Source organism: Tauraco erythrolophus, chromosome 2 (genome assembly GCF_009769465.1).
Source record: "Tauraco erythrolophus isolate bTauEry1 chromosome 2, bTauEry1.pri, whole genome shotgun sequence".
NCBI lineage: Eukaryota > Metazoa > Chordata > Aves > Musophagiformes > Musophagidae > Tauraco > Tauraco erythrolophus.
This window is the reverse complement of record NC_141466.1, coordinates 28,777,832-28,805,691: the sequence shown is the minus strand read 5'-3', so window position 1 is coordinate 28,805,691 and position 27,860 is coordinate 28,777,832.

Below are 27,860 nucleotides of genomic sequence, written 5' to 3'. Positions count from 1 at the left end.
GATGAACTGAGCTTCTCGGCATGCTATATAAGCCTTGATCATGAAGGTTTTTCAGATACTGAGCTTTCATATATTATAAATATTAGCAGTAAATCTTACAAGAATAATGTAACTGGCATTATGCTAACATACAGTGTTCTATAGACAATGTAATATGCATTTCCATATAAAGTGTTTTTGACTACAGTGTCAGCGCATAAATAAGGATGTATGTTTGTATGAATAGTTGTCCATCTCTTGAGACCAAGTAAATGTTGTGTTTCATTATGCTGTGCATTATGAATGATCTTAAAAAATAAGTGAGGAAAAAGATTAGTGGTCGCTAATGAGTTATTAAACTAGAAAATGAGATTTAATCCTCTTCAGTCACACATTCATAAGCATACACATCCATGCTTATTTTCAGGCTAACCTCAAAAATTACAAACCTGGTGTCTCTGAAATCAGTGAAAAAACTGCCACTAAATTTTACATAGTTTTTATTTTAATGTGCTCCTCACAACTTATGGGAGTCTTTATGAAAAATAATTTAAAAAATAATCAAGGATAACTACGGCAAAATTTTTGTCTCTGAGGTAAGATAATCCTTAAACCAAATCCTTCAGAAATGCATATATAACAAAGCACTACTACGACTAAGAATCCCTTATAGCAAGTTATTCACATCAACAGTGTCAAAAAGCTAATAGTGCAGTCTGGACGCAAATCATCCTGTGAGATTCCATCAGAGGTGAAGGTCAGAATTTCAGTCTTGCTCACTGTTTGGGGAAGGGGAAGCTTCTTAAAAGTTATTAGACATAAAAAAATAACTAAAAGTTATACAAAGGCAATAAATAGTGACAGGACAAAAAAAGACAGCAAAGAATGGGTAGCCTACACAGTCATCTCTTTTCAAAAGATTATATAGAAAAAAACACTCTTAAATACTTTCCAGTACTTTACAAAAATAAACCATTTCCCCACCGTAAGGTTTTTATTTCCTTCGTTTTAAAATTTCACATCGTTCAAGTACTAGTCCTTTTGCTCATACACTTTATGTTTGTTGTAGGGCCAATTCAAGTAGAAGTAGTTTTGGAAGCTATGTGAAAAGGTTGTAGTAGGTTCAACATTTTACAGGTTTGCTGTTTCCCCCTCATTTTAGTTTCTTTCCACCTTTCATTGTCCCAGTCAATCCTATTTATTCTTTTTGCCTGTCTTACAGCCCTTTTCTTTTTTTTTTCCTTTACTTTGAATTACTTTATCTAAATGATACATTTCCTACAGCATGAAAAGATTACACTAAGTTTTCTAATATTGACCAACATTGTCTTTCCTTTTTTATGCCTCAATAATTGTTAACATTTTATTTGACATGAAAACAAGAGCATTCATCTTAGCATAGTAAAAGAACACTCGGAAGAGACTGACGACACATATAGATAATTTAGGGAATTATATTGATGCCAGCCTTCGATCCTTTGATCTACAGGAGAAGTAGCTTGTCTTTAAAATAGAGGCTCTCACTTCATGAAGACTGGTCTACTTCCAGCATTCAATCTACTGATCTTTGCTTTTCTTCAATTGTACTTTTTCCGTTTTACTCACCAAGAAATGGTGAGGGTATGTGTATAGTGTACTTTCTCATCTTCTCCTATAATTATTTTTGCCACCACTATGACTTGATTTTTTTTTTTACTTTCTCACAGTCTGTCATGGTATTTATTCTAATCTAGTTATTCCACTATATATAAATAAAACACATATCTCATATTATCATTTATTAAGAGCATTCACCTATTTTTCATTTTAAAGGGCATTCATTTCCTTGAATACACACAAAACACTCTCTGTTCATAACCTTATTTTTGCTTTTTCAAGAGTGGATGTCTCCCTCATTAGCGTTTCAGATGGATTTGCAAGGAGAGAGACATTCAGAAGCTTTCAGCCACTTGATGTAAATTCTAAGAGTGGTGATGGTGAACTGGTAGAAGGAACTCATTATGAAAAAATCTCTAAGACTTAAATTTCCTTGTGTTGAAGAATGATAGCAATAATGTATAAATTCTCACATCCACATTCCATGGATCCCATTTCTCAATGTTTTCAGATCTGCTTTACCTTTCTGCAGCAGAGCCCAACTCACAGCTCGTCTCCCCTTGCATTCATGGCAGAGTTTTGCTGTCAGATTTGGCAATGACTACCTGGATCATCTTATAATCCATAGTTCTTCTTCTACTTAGATCAGGAATGGGATTTTGAGGGGGATGTCTCAGTCATATTCACTTACTGTGTTCTGGTTTGCATTCTGGAAAGATCTCAAAGAGCATGAACTAGTTTCCTTTTAAGAAGATATATGTCTCTAGTGCTATCAATGAGTATTTGTTTAAAAAAAAACAACAACAACAAAACAGCATCACAAAAAAATCCCACCAAATCCTGAAATGTGGACAATGTGGATATGAAAACTTAGCACAAACTGTTTTGTTTATAAAATATTTTCCTATTGTTCTCTATGTTATGAATTAAACATGGTCTTACTGCTGATGGATCTTCAGTGTTCACTGAATTTCCTATGCTGTCAGATGAAGCTCAGTATATGGTACTGCAAGATTTTATTTTATGAAGGTATTTTCTCAGCTTGATGAGAAAGAATTCTGGGAGTATCAAGCAGTGAAATGACAAAATTTTCTGGGTAGATTTTGATCATACTGAGCATTGCCTTGTTCTAAAGGACGCACACCTTAAGGAAAGGCAGGCCTGAACATAGACTGTTTAGTTTTCAGATCTACTTTTCTTTTAAATTCTTTTATTTTAAGTCATATTACTCTTTAAGAAGTTCAAGTCATAACTATGATGTGATTGTTCCTGCAGGGGAAAAATACAGGTGCTAAATTGAGGATAAACATGGTGTGATCTCAGATAAAAGCTAAAGAAATAAAAAAAAAATCTGCTTTAAGAGAGACAGACTGGCTTGAAACCCAAGACCTAAAAGAGTGATCCTGAAAAGAATGTATAGAAAAAGTAACAATCAGACCAGAAATATGACAAAGCAAGATTTGTGATTTCTTTCAGCAATCTTTAAAGATCAAAAGTACCAAGGAAAATGCCTCATTTTTTCACCAAGGCAGAGGAGTAAATACTAACAAATGAGACACACCTACCTGCAGCCAGCCTATATCATATTTTGTTCACAGGTGGTAACAACAGCAGGACACATTCAGCACTCCTGCAGGACACAGGCATTTAGCTTCAGACATTTATGTGCCATTTGCTGTCTTTTGTGACTGAACTTTACGCAATATTACTCAGAGAAAATTCTGCACTCAGGCTTTCCTTCGTCACCTCCACCACTGAGTATTACAAATTCAGTGTGGATTTTCTAGAGAGATTTTCAAGTTGAAGTTTGAGCGTTATGAAATCTATTAGGTCCTCTGCTTTATGTGTCTCATGTTTGAGTTTCATATTTTGCCCTGTCTCTTTTTGACATAGTGCCAAGAAGCCAGGTGCAGAAATGTCTGGGAATCCACCAAACATTGACTGATCCCACGTTCTCAGACACTTAGACAAAATATAGAATTATAATTGAAATATTGAAAAACATGTCTTGTTTATAACAGGAAAATGATTAACATACCTTTCTTTTTATTTTCCCTTTGATTTTGATATGATGACCTTAGGGTGAGAGAACACTACTAGATGCTCAGATTTCTCTGTTACTGAATCAGTAAACTGTTTTTCATGATGCCCTGACAGTTTAGCAGTAATGGAGGTTTTCACTGAGTAAGGACAGCAGAATTCAGTCTGAATAAAATAGGTAGGCAAGGAATAATGAGTGATTTTCAAAAGAAGCCTGAGAGACAATAGATCAATTGGATCTGGATTTCAATTTCTCTTGGATTTGGGTCCTTAATTCCCTTAAATTGCTTCTGAAAAGCCTAGCCTTAGACATTTCCATGATTAAACCTGAAGCAAAGGTTTCTGTTATGTTGCTTTGTCTACATTATAATTTAGATAACAAGGAGACAAACTTGAAGAGAAAATAGTTGCAGGAATTCTTCACTTGGGTTTACTAAACATATGAGGGATTTCAGATTTTCTTAGCTACAGGAGCTAAGCAGGTATTTCACATAACCTAGCAGTATGGGATTAATCCAAGCCCCACTGAAATAGGCAGAAAGAATACCACATGCTTTCTGTATGCGTTATGATGGTCAAACTGTATTAAACTGAGGAAACTGTTCACAAAAGCAAAAACATACAAACAGTAAAAATATTTCTGTGTTCCTTCTCTGTTTCTTGCCCATCGCTTACCTATGGGACTTCCTGGACAGTGCTGTGGTCTGGCATATGCTCTTGGAGCTGAGCTTCAGAAAGTAAGACGTTCAGCAGATGGTTTAATAGGAAAGCATTGATAACTTACCCACTAGAAGAGTTATGGTAACTTACACGTATCTTACACCAACCGGCTTTCATCTATGTCTACTAGAAAGTAACACATTTGTGGTATTACATTTCCACGGTTCAACTCCTTTTGATTTTTTTTGTTGCTGTTTTATTTTAGGTGGGGTTTTTTAGTAGGTTTTGGGTTTTTTTTTTGAGGGGGTGGGTCTTTTTCTGATGATGACACTTCTTTATCTAAAACATTTATCTTTCCCATGAATCTTTTCATTCAAGAGTTTCTTTTTTTCCTGTCACTCCTTCTTCAGTACCAAATAGCCTTTAATCTATGAACTAAAGGAAAAATCACCCTTGCATATGTTAATGAAGTAAAGGAATATAACAAGGTCAGGACTTCAACATGGGATTTCTGTGGCATTCTTTCACTCATATCTTTATGACTCATATGAAAGTACAACTTGGTGCATTTAACTCCTGATGTCAGATCTGCAGAGTGCCAACTACATGGACCTTTTAAAAATGTCATTCATATATATTATATACTTCAGTATGGCAAGCAAAACTAAGGAAATATTCCAAGAATCTAAAAGACACTTTTCAAAAGTATTTAAAACAACTATGACAGCTAGTATCAATTCTTCAGTTTAAAATAACAGAATTTACATCCATTAAGTATCTCACACAAGGCATTTCATAATAGGAGACAAATCTTAGCACAAAGTTTGCAACAGGCTGCTACTGGTTCTGGTAGAACAGAATTGTCATGCTAATCACAGTCAAGCACTTCCTGACCTTAAAAATGCAATCACAAATTTTGTTGCATCAATCAGCATGACAAGTCTATTACACTCCGATGAATAGCTGATTATGCTAGTCACTGCATTCACCACACTGGGCTGAACATTCGTTGGCTGATGGTCCTGAATCATCGCAGAATCTACATTAGGCTATATTTCACAGTAGGCTATATTTCACAAAAGAAGTACAAGGAAAACCAAGGAATGAAAAAGAAGAATTAGAAAAAATACAGAGTGTAAAATTTTGATTAATAATTATGACCTGCATGTGTGACAAAAATTCCAGATATTTCAGGATTATGGTAGATACTGATCGTAGAAACATCCAATGATTTTGACTCAACCAGCAGAATAGAGATGGAAAGAAGGCCCATAGGAAGGGCAGCATGTAAGATGTAGTATTCTTCAAGTCCTGAATCGGCGACTGAACAATATTTACCTGTTAAGGCAACTAATAACATTTTCTATAAGAATATTCATTGTTGAAAAAAGATGGCTTCAAAGTCTACAGAAAAAAAATAGAGTAAAGAGAAAATCAAAAGGGCATACTTCACAAAAACATGCAAATTGCAAACAGCAACTGGTTCTGATTGTTGTAGATTTTTAGATTAATTTATAGACTTTTCTAACATAACCACATAACCTGCACAGGTCTCTGGAATGGGTGAAAATAAATCACATCTACTATTTATTATTCATTCTGTAAGCTATCAAAAAAAACATAGAAAGTGATTTGGTTTTAATACGTGTTCCTCAATTATCCTATACATCACAGTTATTTTACATTTTCCTAGGTTGAATTCACAGATTTTTCATGAAAGAAAATAATTTGAAAAGCTTTGTTTGAAAAAGTTTGAACAAACAGTCTATGAAACTGAGTTAAATATAAAATTAAAGGTCCAGTGAGAAACACCTGATCAATCATACTAGAATGAAAAGTTTGGCTCAATTAATGGAGTATATCATATGATGAATAACTACTTGCAAAAATAAAATTGAAAAAACTTTTTATCAGCTTTAAAACTTCATACTTGGTTACTCCTTAATTCTGAGTACCTAAGCAGTCAAAGTATTGTCTGACTGCAATAATACTGCTCATATAGTTAAGTGTAAATGACATGCTTATATACAGTAATAAATTAATCTACTTTTTGGATACACATATGAATATATAAAAATATAATCCTGCAATAAGAATAATGAAAGGGAAAGAATGTGAATAGAGTTGAACTAAGCAAACAAATGCAGGCTAAAGAACTAAAAAATCAGAACTTTTCTGGTACAGACTGGTACTCACAGAAAGTTTCAGATAGCAAATATCTTTCTCCTTTGGCAGAAATCCAGAAACTTTTGAAATTTTTCATATAAATTGATGCACAACAAAAATTGCCTGATGCAGTCTAAGAGAGCTCAGCAATTAGCTTGGACATGAGAAAAAGGAAAAGGTCCCACTGTAGCTTCTGGCAAATTAGAAACCTCAAATGGAGTCTTTACAACTATTATTGGGAACTCTAACTACTTGGGCTCTTAACTATTCTGAGACATCATGAGCATGTCCATGTCTCTTGATTGTTGAGGTATCTCCTGAAGTGGATGGCTTTTGGCAGCTAGCACTCTCAGTGTCTGAACAACACCTTCCTTCTGGGTTGTATGGACAAAACTATTCCTTGCAGCATCCTTCAATGGTAGCCCAGAAGGCTCTGAAGCCTTTACAACCTTTCCTGTTTTTTTAACTGCTCTACAAAGTATGCAATATGTTCATTGATTTTAAGAAAATATGACTGCCATGGACTGCAGCACAATCCTTACATCACTAGAGATTTTGATCTAAAAAACCTCAAACATACACAATACTATTAATGTTGTAGGGTAACAGAAGAGTCCAGGGCTAAGTGCCAGCAATGTGGATGTGACCAACCTGTCCCATCTGGCCTCAGAGCCAGAAATCAGTCTTGCTTTATTCAGAAGGATGCCTAAATCCTGCACGTTTTCAGGGGTAATGTGATGACAAAATTAATAGGTAAATCTTAAACACAATAGCAGATAAGCAGAGAAGAAAAGTGCTTAGGAGGGAAATGAGTTACTGTAAGTTGCTATCAATCAGCTTTCTGTACAAATAGAACCAGTCAGATGAAAATTACCTATGGTGCTCCAATTTAACCCAAATCTTAAAGGCTGAAGTAGCATTACTTGTCCATCATCCAAGAAATTAATACAAAGTACTAATTATACAATATATAAAGATACTTTCCTTTTAGTGGTCTCCTTTGTCTTGCTGATCTTCAAGCCATCTCATAAATTTTAGTCTCTCAAATGTTAGATACAGTCCTTTCTACCAGTTTCTGTTAGATTAAGAGGGTCTGCTGTGCTTTGTATCATTTTGGAAATGTTGGAAACAGATATCCTTATAAACATCAAAGCAAACGATATGACGCTAGCTTAAAAATTCCCTCTACATGGATATCTGAGATGGAAAGAATGGAAATAATTGTTAAAGTGTCATTTTTGCTTTGTTTTTAAAGCTCCTCTTAGGAGACCTTATTCAACCTATTTAGGTTCAACGACTTCAGTTAGTAACAGGACTTCAGTAATATTTACAGGTTATTTAATGTGTGTGAGAGTGCGTTTTAAAACAAAAAAAGCGGAAGGTAAGGTAGGCCTATACCTGCCTGTTTTCAAAGCTTAGGAGTGAACTCTCTGAAAGCTGTATTCCCTCCTCTGCTCTTGGCTGCTTCTGCTTATTACTATTTTGGAAAAATCTGATAGCTGTCACTGACAGACTGTTATCTACTCATATTCTGTTCCTACTGCTGTTTGCACGACAATTCAGAAAAAGAGTTTGAGGGCAAACACAGCTACATCTCTGGAACTGAAACTTATATACATTGTGTTTATGGCTCTCTGTGGAAGTACAGATTCTGAAAGAAATGTGAAGGTAAAGAAGTACGTTACTATAGTTCTGTAAGTCAAGTACATAGTAAGGTCTCTTCATTGAATCTATACATCACTTATGTACACCATGTATAAGGCACACAAGTGCTGTATGGAATTATACTTGAAAGGTAGAGCTGTGAAATGGAAATCCAGATGTGGTCAGGTTTTGCCAGAACCCCACTAACCCTAATTTCTCTGTGAAGCCATTTTATGCGTGTTCTAGCCTTCAGCTAAATAAAGGACAATCTAAGAATCAGGAAAAAGAACATAAGACAGGACCTTCATTTCAGAGTTTGAATTCTAATTTCAAAAATGTCAAAGTAAATCAAAAGTGATATTTATTTAAATAGAACCATGGCCTTAGCTAAAGATTTCATGAAGAAGAGGTAGAAATAGAATGCTAAATAACCCAGCAAGGAGGGCAATATGAGGGGGGAAAAAAAAAAGCAAACTACCAATTCATATTGCCAGAAGTTATTTCAATTTGCTGCATACTTATTTCAACATAAGGTTATGCTTTTGTCAAGAGTGTTAAATCAGCAGTTGCCTTCTAGGAGACAATCTCTAGCTTCAGCAAAAGAAACTGTCCTGGAAATCTTTTAACCTTAGTGTTGTGGTAGGTCAGACTACGACCAAATTGATCCCTTCTGATGCTAAGAGCTATGTTTAATAACCCTATGGTGTAACTATTAGACACTCTAAGACTGAGAGCTTGGTTTGAAACATTGTGCTCTAGAGTATCATATAAGCAAGAAAAATCAGACAACAAAGGTAATTCAGAATGACTGACCACCTACAGAGAGCCTCAGGGGGGCAGATGTATTAAGCGCCTAGCTATTTTGTCCTCTGTCACCTATCCTGGTGCTACTCATTCACAGCAAGAGATGTCATGAGCATCTTTGCTGTGCCATAAAACGCCAGACTTTTAAAATTAACAGGGGACTACAGTCAGATGATGCACAGCTTAGCTCAAGGCTTGAAAACTGGCCACAGTAAGCATCTTCAGCTGAGACTCAAAAATTGTAATTTAAAATAATAGCTGAAGAGAAATTAGGAAAAATAGGAGCCATACTGATTATTATGGTAGTCTTCAGGGGATGCCAGAACTGAAACAGAAAAGTTTAATTTTCAGTACTTTCACAATTACACTGAGGATCTTTTAAAAAGAAACGTTTTACTATGATCATTTGATACAATATATATTTGAAAGGCAACAGATGGAAATATAGATATATTTAAAATACCTTGGGACTAGTGAGTTCATAATGAAATAAGTGTTTAGAAAAGAACAATCCAAATGATTGAAGGGGGACAAAATCAAATTTTGATATACAATTTACGAAAAATTTACCTGGAAGGTAAAAAGATGTGCTTGCATTCTACATTATTTGGTCTGCACAAATATCAGGTAAAGGACAGATGTTTGAGTAGAATGAAAGCATTCATAGTTACAAATGGTGAGGTTTACATATTGAAATTAAAATCTTCTGAACAGTGAGATCCTTTAACTACTGCATTCATTTTCCCCAGGTATATGGGAAGTTCCCATTGCTTGATAAATTCAACTTTATAAGGGACATAAGTAATTATGAACAGGAGGATGAATGACAAGAGCTAACAGGCTTTTTTCGGTTTGTAATATCTAGGGTTAGAAATTACTCTTCCTGCTCTACAATCTAATTAGAGGTCATTAAAATTATATAGGTGTGAGCAAAATAATGAATCCTACACTTTCAACTGGAATGCACATGAACTAACTTTGGTTCCTATGCTCCTGTCTAGGAAAAGGAACATGAGGAACTGAGAGAAGTGGAGGTGAGAAATTTCTTGAGAAATTCTGAGAATGCCTTACTACTTGTGATAGTTTGATGTGTGGGGGGGTGTTCTGGTGGCAGGGGAGGGGATTTGCTCCCTGTGCCACCAGATCTGAGTCCCATCCCCCCCGGGGGAGGTTGAGCCAAGGCGGCGCCTCTGCGAATTGCCCTATTTAAGTTGAGACAAAGGGGCGGGAAAGGGGCTTTTTGCTCAGGAGCGAGGAGAGAGAGTAGGAGGGCGCTGCCCTCGCTCCCGGCTCCCGGCCGAGCGGCCGCTCGGGCCCGGGCCGGCGCCATGTGCTCAAGATGGCGCCGGGGAGCCACATGGGGGACTCGGTAAGCGCCCCACTCCCGGGGTGCCCGCCGGGCCGAGCTTCCCCTAGAGAGGATTAATATCTAAGAGAAGACAACCACAACGACCGGGTCAGCAAAGATGGAGCAGGAGGAGGTGTACTGGAGCTGAGGCTTCCCTTGCAAATCGGTGTGAGATTGCAGGCGGCCCCCCTGCAGCCAGGGTGTACTCGGCGGAGCAGCGACCCACTCGTGGCCTGTGGAGAAACTCACGTCGGGAAGGAGATGCCTGAGCCCAGGAGAGGTCGTGGAGCAGGGGATGCGCGACCAGGTACTGTTGATAATGGGGCATGGAATGCACGACGAGGTCGTGGAGGCATCTGGAGACCGTGGGACGACCCACGCCGACGCGAGTGGCAGCAGCTCCCTAAGAGGCCGAGACTGGTAAAGCCCGAACTGGTGCGATCCATGGGGAGGATTGCAATCCTGCGGGCAGGACTTACTTTGGAAAAGTTTGGGGACTTTTTTCTTTGTGAGTAGGGGATCCACCGAAGCAAGGGAAAAATGGTGTAAAGACTCCTCCTCCTTTAAGAAAGGAGCGGCAGTGAACAACATGGATGAACTGACCTGTACTCCCCCATTCCCTGTCTCCCTGCGCCGCTGGGGGGAAGACAGAGCCAGGAACGAAAGGAAAATAGGGGGTGGGGAGGTGTTGTTTTAAGATCGGGCCTTGTTTTCTCTTTCTCCTCTCAAGTAACCGGTTTCGTTCCCTTTTGTCTTTTGTTTAGTAACTGTTAATAAATTGTTTTTGTTTTATTAAGAAAGCCTGAGTCATGTTTTGCCCGAGACCATGTTTGGTGGGTGCTCCCTTTTCGGTTCTTGTCTCGACCCTCAGTCCAAAAAAAAAAAACCTCGACACTACTAGATGATGCAATCCAAGACTATATATCACTATGTATCAGCCAGCTATATAGTCTCCAGGTCATTCACCTGGATGGGAAGGCCTCATTGATGTCAGTGTTTAACAGTAAAGGTAAATAAAGTATACAGATAAATCAAATACATTTTCTATTCAGTGATTTACAGTAGCATGGAGAAGCTGACAAAGGATGTTAGACTCTTATGAAAGTTAAAGGTCATGGATCAATTGGATTAATCACAAGCACTTACATTTTCAGAGGATTTCTTACTAAGTAATAATCAGATTCGTGATATGCATTGAAAAGTGCTGGTTTTGAAATTAAATTTAATATCATCGCTCAATCGACACAAGTTCTTGTGACTGAAATGAGTGCTAAGTAGAGCTCTGGAAATTATTTGATTAAATGTTTTGATTTCTAAAAAAAAGATCAGGTGCACAAATATTGTTTGAAAATTATTTTTTAAAAATGAAGAACAATTTTGGAAAAAAATTTGAAATCATATTGTAGTTTGGAATTTTAACCTATTTCTAATTTTTAAGTACAATCAACTATTTTTTTTTATAAATTCCTTCTTTTTTATCATTTTGTAGTATTCTTTTGAGGTAATAAAGAGAAATACTTCTGAATTTTTCTTAAAACTTGTTGCACACAATTCTTTGGAACTTCACAAAAAAATCATAGAAGCCTCTCACTTACTTGTCTTTAGTTCCTATTATACATGCATACTTTTCTTAGATATTATTATGGATATTTTTCAGAAGAGATGAAGTCACAGGATGTTACCAATGATCAAATGATAAGTTTTGTGCTAGAGGAAAGATTAGACCTCTCTGGAAAAAGAATTGCCAAATATCTAGGTTTGTACAATGACAAGAACATTTGGATATGTTCAGATGCTACAATAGAAATGCAAATTTCTTGATATAAATTTTCTAAGGACTGATCACTGTTCTTCAGCTCAATACTTCAAAGTCTAATGCTAGAATGAACACTGTGCTTTAGTAATTGTTCTCAAAAGTTATTCTGATATTGATTTTGTCTTTATTAAACAACACAGGGGTGACTTAATTGGTTGCTTCAGAGACAGTCAGACCGTCTCAAGTCAGTTCATCTTCATTGACAGAACTAGGCAGAGTTACAGAGTCATTGGAAAATAAGAACACTGCTGCAATTTATTTTTTTATTTTATTTTTTTAATTAATTGGAAAATGAGAGGAGAATAATGCAGGAGAAGATGAAAACCCTTTCATCCTTGGTTAGAACAAATTAGTGTTGTGGATGTAGGTACTGCTGACATTTTGGCTATTTTCCATTCCAAGCCGACTAAAAATTTCTCTTAACATCAATACTTTAATAGGAGTTCAAGGGTGTACTAGAAATTCAGAATTAAGATCACCAGGCAGGAAGATTTCCACTGAAAACAATATGAGGATAGGTGATATTGTTCAGCAGTCAGATGTAACTAATTCGCATTGAGAAGAATAATAGCACTGCAACATTTTGAAGTTTAAGCAAGTGTCGCAGTTTATATATGACACACATGGATCCATAGGGGAAGTTTCAAATGCACAAGAAAGCTTGATATTTCCTCCACTTTGTGCTGCTTGAACCTGAGTGTACTGGCGGCTGGATTGTGGACAAGATTTAAAGTGTTAGTTCTGTATTAAAAGAATAATACAATGAGAACAGTAAAAAAGATATGGACCGATTTACCACAGCAGGACAAAACTTTCTGGTTTTGGTGACCACTGGAAGCATAAAATGAATAGCAAATAACCTGACGAAAGCACAAACCTAACCCCTGGTGTTTTTCATTGTTGTTTTTTAACTCCTGAGAAACTGCATTTCTTCAGAAAAAACACAAACAAGTTTTCATTTTGTGTGATGTGAAAGACAAAACTATGAATGGTCTGATTAAATTAACATTAAAAAACTTGTTGAGCTTTGCTTTACTTTACAAATACGGATCTGCTTGAGAAACAGAAGGGAATAAGTGAACACCTGCAAAAATGAATCAGTGTGCTGTGTATTTGCAGATAGCTATTTGACACGTTGCCTCATTGAGATATAAATAAGACAGATAACCCAATTAATTTTCTTTTCACACATAATACTAAAGGCTGTGCTTTTTCCTTTTGCAGCTGGCTTTGAGTTACTGCAGTTGCACTCAATTCATGTTTTCAAGTTTTGCCTCAGAACCATGAGGAGTAGGACTTTAATTTTTACATAGAAGCTCAGATTAACACCTAGACTGTTGACTTCAAGACCTAGACTTAAAAAAAAAAAAAAAAAGTAGAAAAAGTACACAAACGAAAAAGACAAGTTACATAAGACTTGTGAAAGAAATAAAACACAAAGTGCAGCCTTCTTACTCTATTACAATGCATGAGGGGCTTCATGACTGGAAATCTGCCAGGAACAGAGGGAGGATGCAGACATGTAGTGTAGCATCACCAAGATTTCCATCATTTGCTCTTAGTAAATTATTGCTAAAATAATTGCTATTAACATCACTTGCTATTTTAATAGGTGAGTCTTTAAGTCATGGTACCTATAAAGAAAGTGGCCAAACTACACTATGCAATATAATGCAAGATGATATGCAGAAACACAAGACCCCCTCTAGGCTAATTAGCCCTTCAGAAGAAAGTTGGATGATTTAGACAACTAGCATTGTCATGCAGAGTTGAGTGGGTTTTAAGGTTTGTACATGGAGGGCCATGTAATGCAGGGATTTTTAATGGGGCAGCTGAACAACATTAATCTCAATGTCTTTCTGGGTATGTCTGCATAAATCCTTTAAATTATCGTAGAATCATAGAATAGTTTGAGTTGGAAGGGACCTTTAAAGGTCATCTAGTCCAATCCCCCTGCAGTAAGCAAGGACATCTTCAATAAGATCAGGTAGCTCAGAGCCTCATCCAACCTGGCCTTGAATGTTTCCAGGAGTGGGGCATCTACCACCTCTGTGGGCAACATGTTCCAGTGTTTCACCACTCTCATTGTAAAAAATGTCTTCAATAGGACAGGAGGTAATGATTTTAAACAAAAATTGCATAGATTCAGCCTAGATTGATCAGGCAGGAATTGCCCTTGCTGAAGCCATGCTGGCTGTCTGGAATTCAGACTGTTCTGAAGTGAATCTCACAATTATTTCCAATTACAATTCTTTGGTTCAAATTGCTTTCAAGAATGTAAATAATTGTAGCCTTTCTTATTTATTTATTTTATTTTCTGTCTCATTGTATTTCCCTTTGTACCTCTTCTGCATTTTGCCACACCGTAGTATAGAAATGTTTCACAGTCATTAATATGGATGTTTAAACTTAGATTGTTATACCACTGTTGCCAGTAATGCAATTTAAGAAATGCTTTTCCCTGAGTTCAGTATTGCTCTTCACTGCAGTTAGTTTGTCCTTCTGATGCTGTAAGCCACTGGGCAGTATCTGCTGATCTTTTGGTGGGTCATCAATCCTTTCAGTTGACAGACATTGAGCAGTATCCTAAGGATTTATGACTTTAAAGATTTTCATTTGGTGAATCATTTCCTAGCTAAAAACTGCAGTTATAGTACATTAAAAATATAAGTGAAATGTTTAGAAAATATTTATCAATGTAGTTCGCCATTTTCAGAATATTTTGCATTTTGGTTTCTCAGCAAAGACCAGACCTCAGTTCAGAGGTTCAGAAGGGGGAATAAAACCTTTCTTCCTTTACTCAGGCGTCCCATGATCACTGTAATCATCCAGATTTCATTCCTTGCACATCTGCGCTCATCTCCTTGTTTTCCCTAAGGTACTGAACTCTACCTACAGGAGAATACACTATCCACTTTATTATGAGGTGAGCTAAACTGGATTGTTCTGAGTCTCTTGTTGCTACTTCTTCAAGACAAGTGAGAAAAAATATTTTGGATTGAACAACATGCATTGTTGAGCTTGAACTGGGAGGTTTTTATTTTACTTTACTTGAAAAAAAAAAGAAGGAAAAAATTAAAAAAAAAGAAGAAAACTAACAAGGTTTGGTAATGGAAACTTTATTTTGATCTGTCTTGTTTGTTGCTATTACTATTCTATTGTTCACCTGCTAAGCTAAAAGAAAGAAAAAAGTCATTTATTTTTGTAATTTATTCCTAGCTTCTCTCCTGGGTTCTCTTCTCTGAGCTCTACTGCCTTTTGCTTGGGTCTTATCATTGCACAGCACCCTACTGGGGGAGTATAATACAAACAGCCTCTGACATTTGCACCATTGTTCTGTGACACATCAGCATTTACAATATCCATAACAGGATATTTTGTAGCCCATGGCGTACTGTGAGTCTGGGGATTATTTGGTGCGGACAGTTGCTCTTTGTTCCTTAGCTCCATGATATGCAGGAGATCCCCAGTAACTACTGCTCCTCTAAAACTATGTCAGTGCTAAAGCTCTTAACGATAAACTGAACAGCAAAATGCTATACCAGCTCCAAGTATGCACACCAGGGTTCCTTGAGCAATCAAACTTGCTGAAATTAAAGGTCAAGAGATCAGGACTGTAACTTTAAGCAACCCTGGGGAAGGCAACAATCTTCCACCTTTGTTGTATTATGCAAGCTGCCGATGATCACAGAACGTGAAAAACAGCTATCAGATCACAGGATCTTTTCAGAGCTAGAAGCACCTGCAGTTAGGAACAAAAGAATTCACAAAGCTCTCCTTTCATAAGGGAGGCTAGCTGGTAGTTCAGTGTGCTACTCTTTGGTAAATGTGTGCACAGTAATCGCCAGCAGAAGACAATATGATGGACACTAAAATTTTGTGTTGAAATCTTTTCCTGCATTCAGACTGTCAGAAGAGGAAGTAACAAATTAATTTACTGAAAAAAAATACAGAATATTGAAATAATTTTGCATTTTAAAATCAGCATTTCTTAAGGAACAGTCAGTGTGCTAAGAGGAATGGCAGAATAAAATAAAAGGAAAAAGCTTGTATTAGCTATCGTTTTGGAATCTGGGATGAAAAAGTGAAAATGTATCCAAAATATGTGTCGTGACTTTCTTAATCCTGTCTGATTATAGAGTACTTATATTGGCTCTTATGTAGGGGATAGCACTGGATATGCACAGCCTGCCTAAGAGTACTGAGAGTAACCAACACCAGTTGCTGATAAATCTGTGCTGTATGTAAAGCAGTTGGTTCTAAAAGCAGTACATACTCTTGCTCAGTGTTATATTGTTGTCCACATTGGCATTTCAGTTCGAATCAGTACTGCGTTTTTCACTTAGCTCTCCTGATAATTCCACTTGCTGATAGTTATTACACATATAAATTAACATGGACTCAGAGATCACAACCTGGGTTCCTTTCTGATGAAATTAAACCAGAGGATGTGCTCGAGGAGTGCATCTAGATGCTCTCTGTCTGTTAATAGACATCAGTTCCTGGAAACAGATTAGAGCAAAATGAAATGAAGTTCACCCAGGTGTGTACAGTGTTGTCGTGGTTTAATCCCAGCTGGCAACTCAGCATCACACAGCCATTCACTCACTCCTCCACGGTGGGATGTGAGAGAGAATTAGAAGAGTAAAAGTAAGAAAACTTGTGGGCTGAAATAAAGACAGTTTAATAGGTAAAGCAAAAACTGAGTGCACAAGCAAAGCAGAACAAGGAATTCATTCACTACTTCCCATCAGCAGGCAGGTGTTCAGACATCTCCAGGAAAGCAGGGCTCCATCACATACAATGGTTGATTGGGAAGACAAGAGCCATCACTTCAAACGTCCTCCTCTTCCTTCTTCTTCCCCTAACTTTATATGTTGATCATGACATCATATCGTATGGAATATCTTTTTGGTCAGTTGGGGTCAACTGTCCCAGCTGTGTCACCTCTCAACTTCTTGCGCATCCTCAGCCTACGCGCTGGTAAGGTGGAGTGAGAAGCAGAAAAGGCCTTGACTGTGCGAGCACTGTTCAGCAATAACAAAAACATCCCTGTGTTATCAACACTGTTTTCAGCACAAATCCAAAACATAGCCTCATACCAGCTACTTGAAGAAAATTAACTCTATCCCAGTCAAAACCAGCAGTAGCTTATAGATCAAATCTCCAGCATTAACTGCTTTGTTCAACACTTACTCCTTTTGCGCTCCTAATGTAGACACAGTGTTTGCATTCACCATTCCTCCGTGCAGTCTGCAGTGTCCGATGTTAGTCCTTACAAACTAAAGGCAGATGAAGCTCAAACTACTTACAGATCTCATCAGCTTTGTTTCATGACGAAATATTTCTTTATCCACCTCATATCAGATACATCATGGCACTCAATGTAAATGGACAAAACAGTGGTGCAACAGGCTGAACATCACAAATAGCACAATTTCAAGCACATACGCAAAAAGCTTTACAGTCCCAAGATTTCTCCCTTCATGTTCTCTGAAGACCACTGAAACATTTTCTTAAGTATAGGCTCATCTACACTATTTGAAATTACGTGTGACGATGGGTCATATTTGTGCTTGAAACAGAATGTAGAGAACCTCTGGTTTGTGGCAAAGCATTTAAATTATATATATAAATGCTATTAAATATATACAGTACACATAGCCTCCACACTATTATCATATAATTATTTTGTTTTTCAAAGAGTATTGTGATCAAATTGAACATCCAAACTCAACAGAAAAAGATTATGTTTGAGATTCAGATTTGGAGGAGGTGACTCAGTCACAATATATATAGAAGTTACTGATACAAGTAGGGGAGCACAGAGTATAGGATTTACTGCATTGAGAAGATTCTTTAGAGCTGTATGTGGCACATGGTAACTGAAGAATTATGTAATATACTATTAAGGTCAAAGGTGTGAACTGCGGGCTGATTTCATATGGCAGTCTTTCCCAGCACTGAAACAATGCAAGCCCTGTTTATATGTCCTACAAACATATATAAAGGCAGTGTTTCTTAAGTGACACCTGAGCTGTTCTAGCATCAAGCAAAACTTATTACAAAAGTGTTCAGTGGCAAATTATTCCCATGTGTCCACTGGCCCAGGAGATCAGATTTTTATCCTTTTAGCTATCTATCCCACTATCTGCCTTTCTAAGAACATAGACTAAGTCAGTGTCTAAGAAATAGAAGCTGTTCTTGCTTTCAGTGACGGGACTAGAAGAAACCCAGGTATTTTATGCTCTTTTTTGTTTACCAGTACAGGACTGTTGTATACAACTTGACTTACTAGTCTCATCTCCATTCAGCTCTACTCTCCCAGAAAAGGTAAGGATATTATTATACACATGACATAGTGACATGTAGGAGTCACTACTACTGCTCTTTTCATTTTTTAAAGTTTGTTTTAAAAACAGCAGTGTGTTTTTTAAAGACTGTTCCAGGATGTTATTTGAGGCATTAAACTTATTCATGTGAGCTTGTGCTGTTGGGATGGGTGTTACTCCAAGGAGAACAGGGAAGGGAAGAGATTGGCTACTTCTGTAACTGCCAGTTCCATTTGAGGAGAAGCCAGGTTCAATATCTTTACCTGGAAATAGATATCAGTTCTCTCCTTAGCTTTGTTTCCCACTTACAGCAACCATGCTAATATTCCCACAATCTCACTGACACTTCTCTGCAGAAGTGGCGAAAATGACATGGTGGAGTGCTGAGAACATGGACGATAGCGTAATCAAAATCCCAAACAGGAAAACAAAATAAAATGGAAGCCAATAAATGCAAAACACCTAGTAAATCTGCATCCCATTGCAGCCATACAGAAAGCATTATGCAAAACAGAACTTACAGGTTAAATCGCAACTGTCTTTTTCTTTCCCAAAACTGATCATTTTAGCCACCTAATCTTCAGATTATCTCATGATACTATACTGCTTCTTTTATGAAATCATATATATTTTTTCAAATATACCAGGTGTAAGAGATTTGCCTTTTAGTTTGGGTGAGGGATGCATTGTTGAAGGAAACTTGTTTGTCACCACTTGCCATGTTTGAGTTGTCATCACAGTGTGCCTTACAGTACAAGAACTAAATTTCATTTCAATTGAAGATGCAGTCAAGGAGCTTGTCTAATGCATCTAATGCTAATGAGTGTCCAGTTTGCAGGACCTGACTAGAGTTCGTCCAAAGTAAAACCTACTAAAATGTGTCTGGAGCATACAACACTTTATGCTTATGCTTTTATGGGTACTCATTATTTGATAATGTAGATGTCAACAATAAAACTTTCATACTACATCTGAGAAAAACAGTCTAATTGATTGGCAGCTTTAACTATGTCAAAAACAACTGAATTTATTTTTTTGAGCTCTTTTTCTTATATTTGAAGAAAATAAAATCTGCCAGTAAGTACCAAAACTAGCAAAACCAGTTCAAGAAGAGCATAATTTGTTAGGAAATAACCATTTAGGGATTTATAATGGATATTATTTTGCTATCTTGGTTGCAGCTCTTGTTACCTTTCTACCACAATCTAGTAAATAGCAAATGGTGTGTAGCATTTTCAAAGTGTTTGTTCATTCAGGAAAGAGGAGGAGATTCATAAAATGTCTAAAGTCATAAAATTGTCTACAAAGGTAAGATAGTTGTGAAGGTATATATGAATGCAGAGAATGTAAGTTATTTGCCAGCATGTGGAAAGACTATTGTGGAAATAAGCCAGTCTGAGAAAGATCTGTGATATATACATACTGTATAATAAATACACCCAAACTTGAGAGCATCAAAACCAGTTACAAAAATTCATCTTTCTCCCCAGAATCCATTTTTCATGCCATCAGTCTAAGAAACTGTGGAAAAATGTTGCCTAAATATCACATAAAGAAGTTGTAACTAAGTTATTTTTTGCAAGCTGCACAACTATAAAGACCATAACAGATGTCAATGTCTCTGACTTACAAATTCTCTGTTTCTTTTTTTTATTACTGTCCACTCTATAAAATCTTGTCAGACTGTTACATAGCTTCATATTTGTATTTATACTAGGCATTCATGCAACCTATAGAGTTAATGTAATTGTCAACCTTAAATTTTCTTCTTGGAAAAATGCAGGATAAACTTGAAACCCCAAAGAAAATATAGTTCTGACTACATTAATAGAAAAACTAATACCCAGATTGTCACTAAGACTTTAGAATCTGGAACAAATGAAAAGAAAGGACTTGTACTTACTGTAATGCTGATCCATATTTTAGAGCCATAGTTAACACCGTACCTTAGTTTCATCACAGTTTTCTGTGGTCAAGGAAATGGTCTCATAAAACGTAAAATGTCTATGGGAATATAATTAAGTTTCATACCAGAAAGATAATAAAGTTCTATTTCATAATATTAAAAAAAAACCCAACACCCCTCCCCCCCAAAAAAACAATGATGACTAGTGATAATTTTGCGCTTAATTGTAGATATGCGTTTTCCTTTGACACCTCTTGATGACACAGGCAAAAAGACCCTTTTGTGTGTCAATAATGATGATCCTGAGTGAGTCACTAAAGTAATTGGAAATTATTCAAAAGGACAACAGGATGACTAAGGGCACAAGTTTGGGTGATATTTCCAAGGCTAGAAGAAAATAACAACTCTCTCTACAGCAAACACATATGTGTAATTTCTTCATTCAGATAATGGTACTTTGTATCTATGTCAATAGAAGATTACAGGAATACTGTTAAAAAACAGTAAAGTGAGTTTTCTGGATAATAAAATGGGATTGTGAATCAAGAGATCTGTTTCCATATCTACCTTTCAACATACACTTCTGCCTTAACCTTGAGCAAAATAAATTCCAGCAACACTTGTCTCAGCTTTTCTAGCCATAAAATAGAAATGATACTTCCTCACCCCATTGGAATGAGGTCATGGTCATTTTGGTACCGTTTGTTTCACATATTTCAGAAGACAGGCAGCTATATAACTCAAGTATTATTTCATAAGGGGAACATGATACAATTGCCCTGTGTGCATCTAACTGTGAGAATGAGAAAAATCACTGTATTGCCCACGCCTCTACTGGATCTTTTCTGTTGTTACATTTCCATTTGAAGGAAGTTGCTGTTATTGTTTTCTCTTAAACATATGAACAGATGAAATGTTTAGGATAAATTCATCTCAAATAGTATACCTCACACACAATAAAAAATTATGTATTTTTTAATTGTTTATCTAGGAAACCTTTTGATGATGTTTTCTTTGGTTTTGTTTTTGTTTTTCCTAAACCCATCAGTTGCCAACATAATTATCTAAATAGAAAGTAGTTTGCACTTGACATAAGAAAATATGATTCAAATACTCAAATCTTGCATACTTAACCTGTCAATTGCTTTTGCATGCTGTATGACTGGCTCTCTCATAAAAACTGTAGATTTAGTAAGATTTAAATGCTTTTCATTGTAAGTGTCAGAAAAAAAGATGAAATAGTCTATGCCTACCTATCAAGGATTTTCCATTAACTTATACTAGGATAGGTAGACTACTATCAAATTCCACCCCACTATTATTTATAAATTTCTGGAAACTTCTTCCATCTCTTGTGTATTTTTCAACAATGTAAGAAAAGGGCTGACCTCAGATATTTACTGAGGTCAGCGAATATCACTTCATTGTCTTCATTATCAACTCTCTTCTCAAGTTTAGACCAGCATCAGTCAAAGACATCAGTATTGCCCAACATGTATGTAGACAGAGCTTTTTGTTATGATATTTTGAAGCTTAATACATAAACCCAAAAGTATGTTTCAGTTCTATTTATGTATCACTCTTCTTATGGAGTGAGTGGGATACAGAAAGAAAACCATGAAAGTATCTAAAAGTTCCAGGCTCTTGTGGACCATTTCTGAAGAGTCTAATTTTTTGCATGTATTTTGTGGGGAACCTGCACTCCAGTGTAGATAACAGAAGTGATTTATGTAGCTGGAACAGGTATATATTGGACAATGTAACGTTTAAGACTGCAATACACAAATATCTTCATGGATCTTACAAAATCCAGTTTTTAAGACTATTCGAGTTACTCCGCAAACTGATGGAAATAGACATAACACAAGCCGATTTGACATCTGGAAAATTTCCTCATGCAAAGCCAAAATATAACCTTCCCAAACCATGTAGTTCCTGTTAGCCTGGTGCATAAAACAGGGACCAGGCACAACACCTTAAGCTTTGCATATTTACACAAAAATTTCATCCAGCAACTAAAGAATACTATGTTTCAATAGCATGTATTCACCTGGAAGAGAGAATAAAGACAACAAGCCTTGTCACACAACGCTGAGTAACAAACCTGCACATGCTTAGACCATGTTCGTGTAATAAAGGTGAGTTTTTGTAGTCATTGACATTCCCAGGCACAACAGGCACACAGTTTGTCCTTCCTTCTGTTTTAGTCCCATGGTGAGTGCAAATCTCCCATGCAACATAAAAATTTCACCATCCTCCAGAATCCCCAAAGAGAGGATTTCCCTCTTTAGGAAAGGCTTGAGGCTGGCAGGTCTTCTCATAGTATGTCAATATTGCAAAATGATGTCAGCAACAAGAAAACTGGTCATAAACATTTCTATTTGCTTTTTCTTGAGATTTGCATTTTCATGTGTGAAACCAGCACAAAGCTGTGAGTATAAAGCTTCACTTTATACACTACACTTTACTTCAAATATAAGCATGTGATCTAAGTATCAGCACACTCCAGAGTTAGTTACAATCTTTTTTTTTTTTTTTTAGGGCACTAGGCGAATGAAACTGGATTCTGAACATACCTAATTTGTCAACATTTTTGTCACAAATGGTTGGCCAACAAAGAATGTAAAAGCACAATAGTATGTTGGAATATGTAACTGATTCAGGCAAAAGAATTCAGTGTACTATAGCAATCCAATAGTGAAGACATTATGCAGAGACTTAGCATTGTGATTTGAGCCAAGTTAGTATAAAAATCATTATCATAATGGTCTATTATATATTGGACCAAGTTTTATGGGAATTGGAGACTATTACTACAATGATAATGGTCATTGAATTGCACTTCTTTTTGTATTCTTGCACACACAATTACTCCAGTAGCACATCAAATGTCATTTGAATAGATATTATAATAGGGTGAAATTCACCTACTCCTATACATAATGCAAAGTAAATACATTTTATGCTGTGAAAAGAGGTAAAGAAGAAGGTCTATGTCCAGTAATTTCAGTTGAACAGTAGATTTTGTGACTCGGGAACATTATGGGTGAAACACAGTGGCAGTATAGAGAATTTATTTATGTCTTCTACATAATTTTAGCTCTCAATACACACAATCTAGGAACCCTATAGTACCACATTTAGGACCCTTGTGTCATTCCTAGGTGTATAATTAGAGAGAAACTAAAGGACTGTGACAGCAAGGAAATCTAATCAGATGTAAAAAGAAAACACATTTGGAAATAGCAGCTACTTGAAAAAGAGGAAATTTATATAACAGTCCTCACTCTGCTATCCTGGATCAATGGGATAGATATAATCTTCTCAAAATCATATAGTTGGGATCTCTGATTTCGGGCAAGTGTAGAGGTTTTCTTCTGATCTAAGGCTGAGTTCAAACCAGTAAAGTAAAAATCGCGTGAAGAGTGTTCAAGCCTCTCCTAATATTTTTTTAAGTAAGTATCGTTACAAGATATGTGAAAGTCTGTGAGTTAATGGCAGGCTTCCAGAATGTTAGGGTTTTTTATTATTTATATTTACAAAAATATTTATCTATTCCTTTATGTATAACATTCATAATGTTTTGTCATTATTTTCAAAAAGTCTGGTAATCTGAAATCTGGCACAGTTTAATGGAGGAACTATGCGGAAGTGTTTATGCTGAGAGAACGAGATAACATGTGAGGTGACAGAGATGGTAGTCAAGCATGAATACACTGCATTCTTCAGATACATGTTAATTTCCATTAAAGTACAAATAGTTTCCAGCATGAAGGTGTTTAATAATACTTTTGATCTTATTGAATTTCTTAGGGCAGGATTTCTGAAGATACATATTAACATGTTTTTATATTTGGGAATAACAACTTAAAGACGATGCAAAACATAATGTCTGCTTACAAGTACATTAGATATCTCAGAAAAAATTACCTTCTTGACTGGTACTTTACTTAAAGCATTTCCTTGATTTATGGTATGAAATAACAGCTATGTAAATGCCAGAAGAAGAATATAAACTACATTATGCTGCATATAAAATACACCTTTCTTTCATTTCACACTCTCTTTTCAATTTTTGTTCCAGGTTTGTTTGTTTGTTCGTTTGTTTGCTTTTTCGCCCTCATATTTGGCATGCAACAGATCTCTGTGATCTTTGCCCAACTAAAGGTGGAAAAGCAACTGAAACAAAAGAGGAGAGAACTGAATTGTTTGTGGACCGTTTGACACAGCTGTTGCAAATATTATACACTTGAATAATGCTGTGCCCTTTTACATAAAAGAGAATTGTATTTGCTACCATTTAGAGCTGTTCTGCTTTGTTATTCATAAACAAATTATTTTAATCTTTTTAGCTTTATTCATTTGTTTTTGTTGGTTTTGTTTCTTGCCAACAGTTCCTTAAGGACTTTGATTTTTCAACTAAAACACAGTGTCTAAGATTTATAGGGCTTTTCTGGCTGTAAAAAGAAATGTGTTTTCTAAGCATAATAATGTAAAACTTGAATACTAAATTACCTCTGTATCCTCATGTTCTGATTGTCACAAACTGACCTTAAGATGTCAGATTTCACTCTGTGGGACAATACATGAAGTCAATTGGTTTGATTTTTTTTTAAATTTTATTTGGAGGTAAAATTCTGCTACTCTTACGGAGAATGGGTCAGATTCCAGCTCTGTAATGTCATTTAGTATAAAATTGTATGATTTCATATAATATCATTTAGCCATGGGGGATGATAAATTGGAAACGACCTCAGTGCCTCATTGTGACTAAAAAGCTAATGTTACCCTTAGATAGACACCCTTAGGGTAGACAAAGTAGACTATGTAAGAATAAGGAGTTTATATTATCCTAGTTTTGGCAGTGAAGGAATCATTACATGAATATTGTGTTCATTTTGAGATTCAAGAAGATAATAAGAGCAATGGGGAAACAGAAATTTGATCATACAGAGCATTTCAATCTAGTAAGCAAGACTCTAACTGGAAGAGAATCTGAATAAAACTGATATTAAAAGTATACCAAGACTTATTACCTATCTATAATAATAATCATTTATTAATGAATTCTTCTGGATTCTAGACTAGTAAAAATTCTTAAATCAAAATTTTTTTTATTTGATTTTTTTTCTAGTGAGAAAAACCAATTTTTATAGGAGTTATTTCATCCAAATTGTATCCAAATGTCTATCCAATCCATCTAGATGATTTTAATTCTCCCTTCTGATCCTATAATGTATGAACCAGAAATTAACTTCTTTTCTTTTTTTAAGATCAGATATACTTTCCTGAGTAGCAATTTGGACTCCTATTCGTTTCATCTAACAGACTTCAAATGTGCAGAGCATCTCTTTTTTGCATATACAAGGAGACCAGGATGCCTAGAGTTCTGTCTGAAATTTGATAAAGCTACTGTACTTGGTGGTGAAGCTGATCTGCACATGCACAACAACTTTAATGAGCTATAAATAAGTGTGCAAAGCACCTCTATCTTGTAAATACAGTGCTGGACATGCCAGACTCATGCTTGCTCCCACCAGCTCGAATTCCTGGACACTAAGCAGCCCAGAACACAGGGAATTCAGAAATCCAGTAGAGTTAAAATCAGTAGTCTGCTATGAAATGAAACATAATTTTTAAGTATATTTAAGATCCTAGTCAACTTACATTTCCTCTGTAATCATTGGCGGTGTGAACAGCCAGAACTCATCATTCTAGTTTTCCTGAATTCTAGACTACTTCACTTGGGTAGCTAAAATGATATTGAATGTATTTGAATCTTACTCTATAAATAAGTCTGTTGGTTTAAATGACAACTGGGTTAAAGCAATGAGCTATGTATTCTTTCCTCCTTCTTTCCTTCCTTCCTTGCTTCCTTTCTTCCGACCTATTAGTATTGTAAATGACAAAAAAATGAAAGCAATGTGTTTCATCCTGTACCGTGCTGAAGCTGGGAATTCAAAGTTAGGAAGTGGGAATATACTGAGCTCTTGACTGCCTGCTTCAGGCTAAACTTGCATCTAATTCCAATATCTGTACTTGGTTTCATTTCAAATGCAGCCCAATTTCACAGATATTTTCAAGAACTCAAAATAGACAGTTAAACGAATGACAAAATACATTAACAAAACACTCAATATGAGGTTTTGTCACCTTTGACAGTAGATGGGAGAAATACAAGCTACCTTGCTTCTTTTCTCTCTCTCTCAATCTGGCAAGCAGCATGGTAACAGTCATTTCCCCACCAGGAAGAAATAAAGTATCCTAACAGCTGCTACTGCTATCTGTTATTTATCCCTCGTAATGCCTGTCTGAAGCAATTTTATCTCTCGGCACAATCTCTGCCTGGCAGAAGAACGGTTGGTGGATATGATGTGGATGACAAAGTTGATGAGCAGTTAGACACGAACTGGAAAGAAGCCATCTGATCTAATAATATTGTTATATGAAAATATTAAGTCACGTGAATAAAAACATATGGACTATACAGGACATATTTTGTGTTGCTGTTGCACAAGAAGTAAACTGACTAGTATGGGAATTAGCCAGTATTTTGAGTTCTGTCCATAAATATAGTATGCCTTACTTTCAACTTTTTTCATGCTTCTGCCTCTGATATGGTTCTTTTTCTTGGTATTTATTTCAGTCACAAATGTGCGACATAAAACTGAACGGTGCCTTTGACTTATTCCTGGCAGTGTTGCAACTGCAAGTTCCTTTACATCATATAAGCCAAAGATTTCCAAAGGAGAAGTATTTAGAAGTATAGGCTGTGGACTTTATTAATATTACTCTATTATTGTTGGTGTTTATAGAGTTTTCTACTCTTCTGACTTCATATGGATACAAAAAAAATCATATCAAACTTTCTTATGAGACTTGCATATTTTTTTAGAATAGTTTGTGCTTAAGACTAATTTTTTTTGTTTTTAAGCTTCTAGAATATACAACATAACTGTTTTGTTCTTCCTAGAACCTCAGTTACATCTTTATATTTTTTGCATACAAGTAGGCAATAACAAAGCTTGTGTTTGGGCCATAGAAACTAACTCTGTAATGGCTGATATTAATTTGAGAAAACTTTAGTTTCCAACCTTGTTTTCATTACCTTTTCTATCCTTTTTCGTCTCAATTATATGACAAATCTCAAAGCAGGTGTACCTGCCCAGAAGAAACATTATTTCATCTCTAACGTTTATCTTTAAATAACAAGTGGAGTGTCAATATCTATGTAGAGTTCTAGTTTAAACATAATGAACAGTGGTAGAACATGAAACACTGCTAATGCTTTTACAAACTATCTGTCATACCTCAATTGTCATTTTCAATCAAATCCCTTGAGGGTATTTAGTTCCAGAAATAGCAGCCAAAGCATATACTTCTGTAATCAAAAGTTTTTTGTAATGGCTAGACAATAATTCCTACTATCACTTAGCATAGATGTTTCTTTTGAGGAATACATCATATCTGCACTCTTTAACCCTGCCAAAGATGCTGTACAAGATGATATGTAACAATAAGGAAAAAAATGTAAGTGTTAAAGCAGAGCACCGATCCTTTGAAATCAAA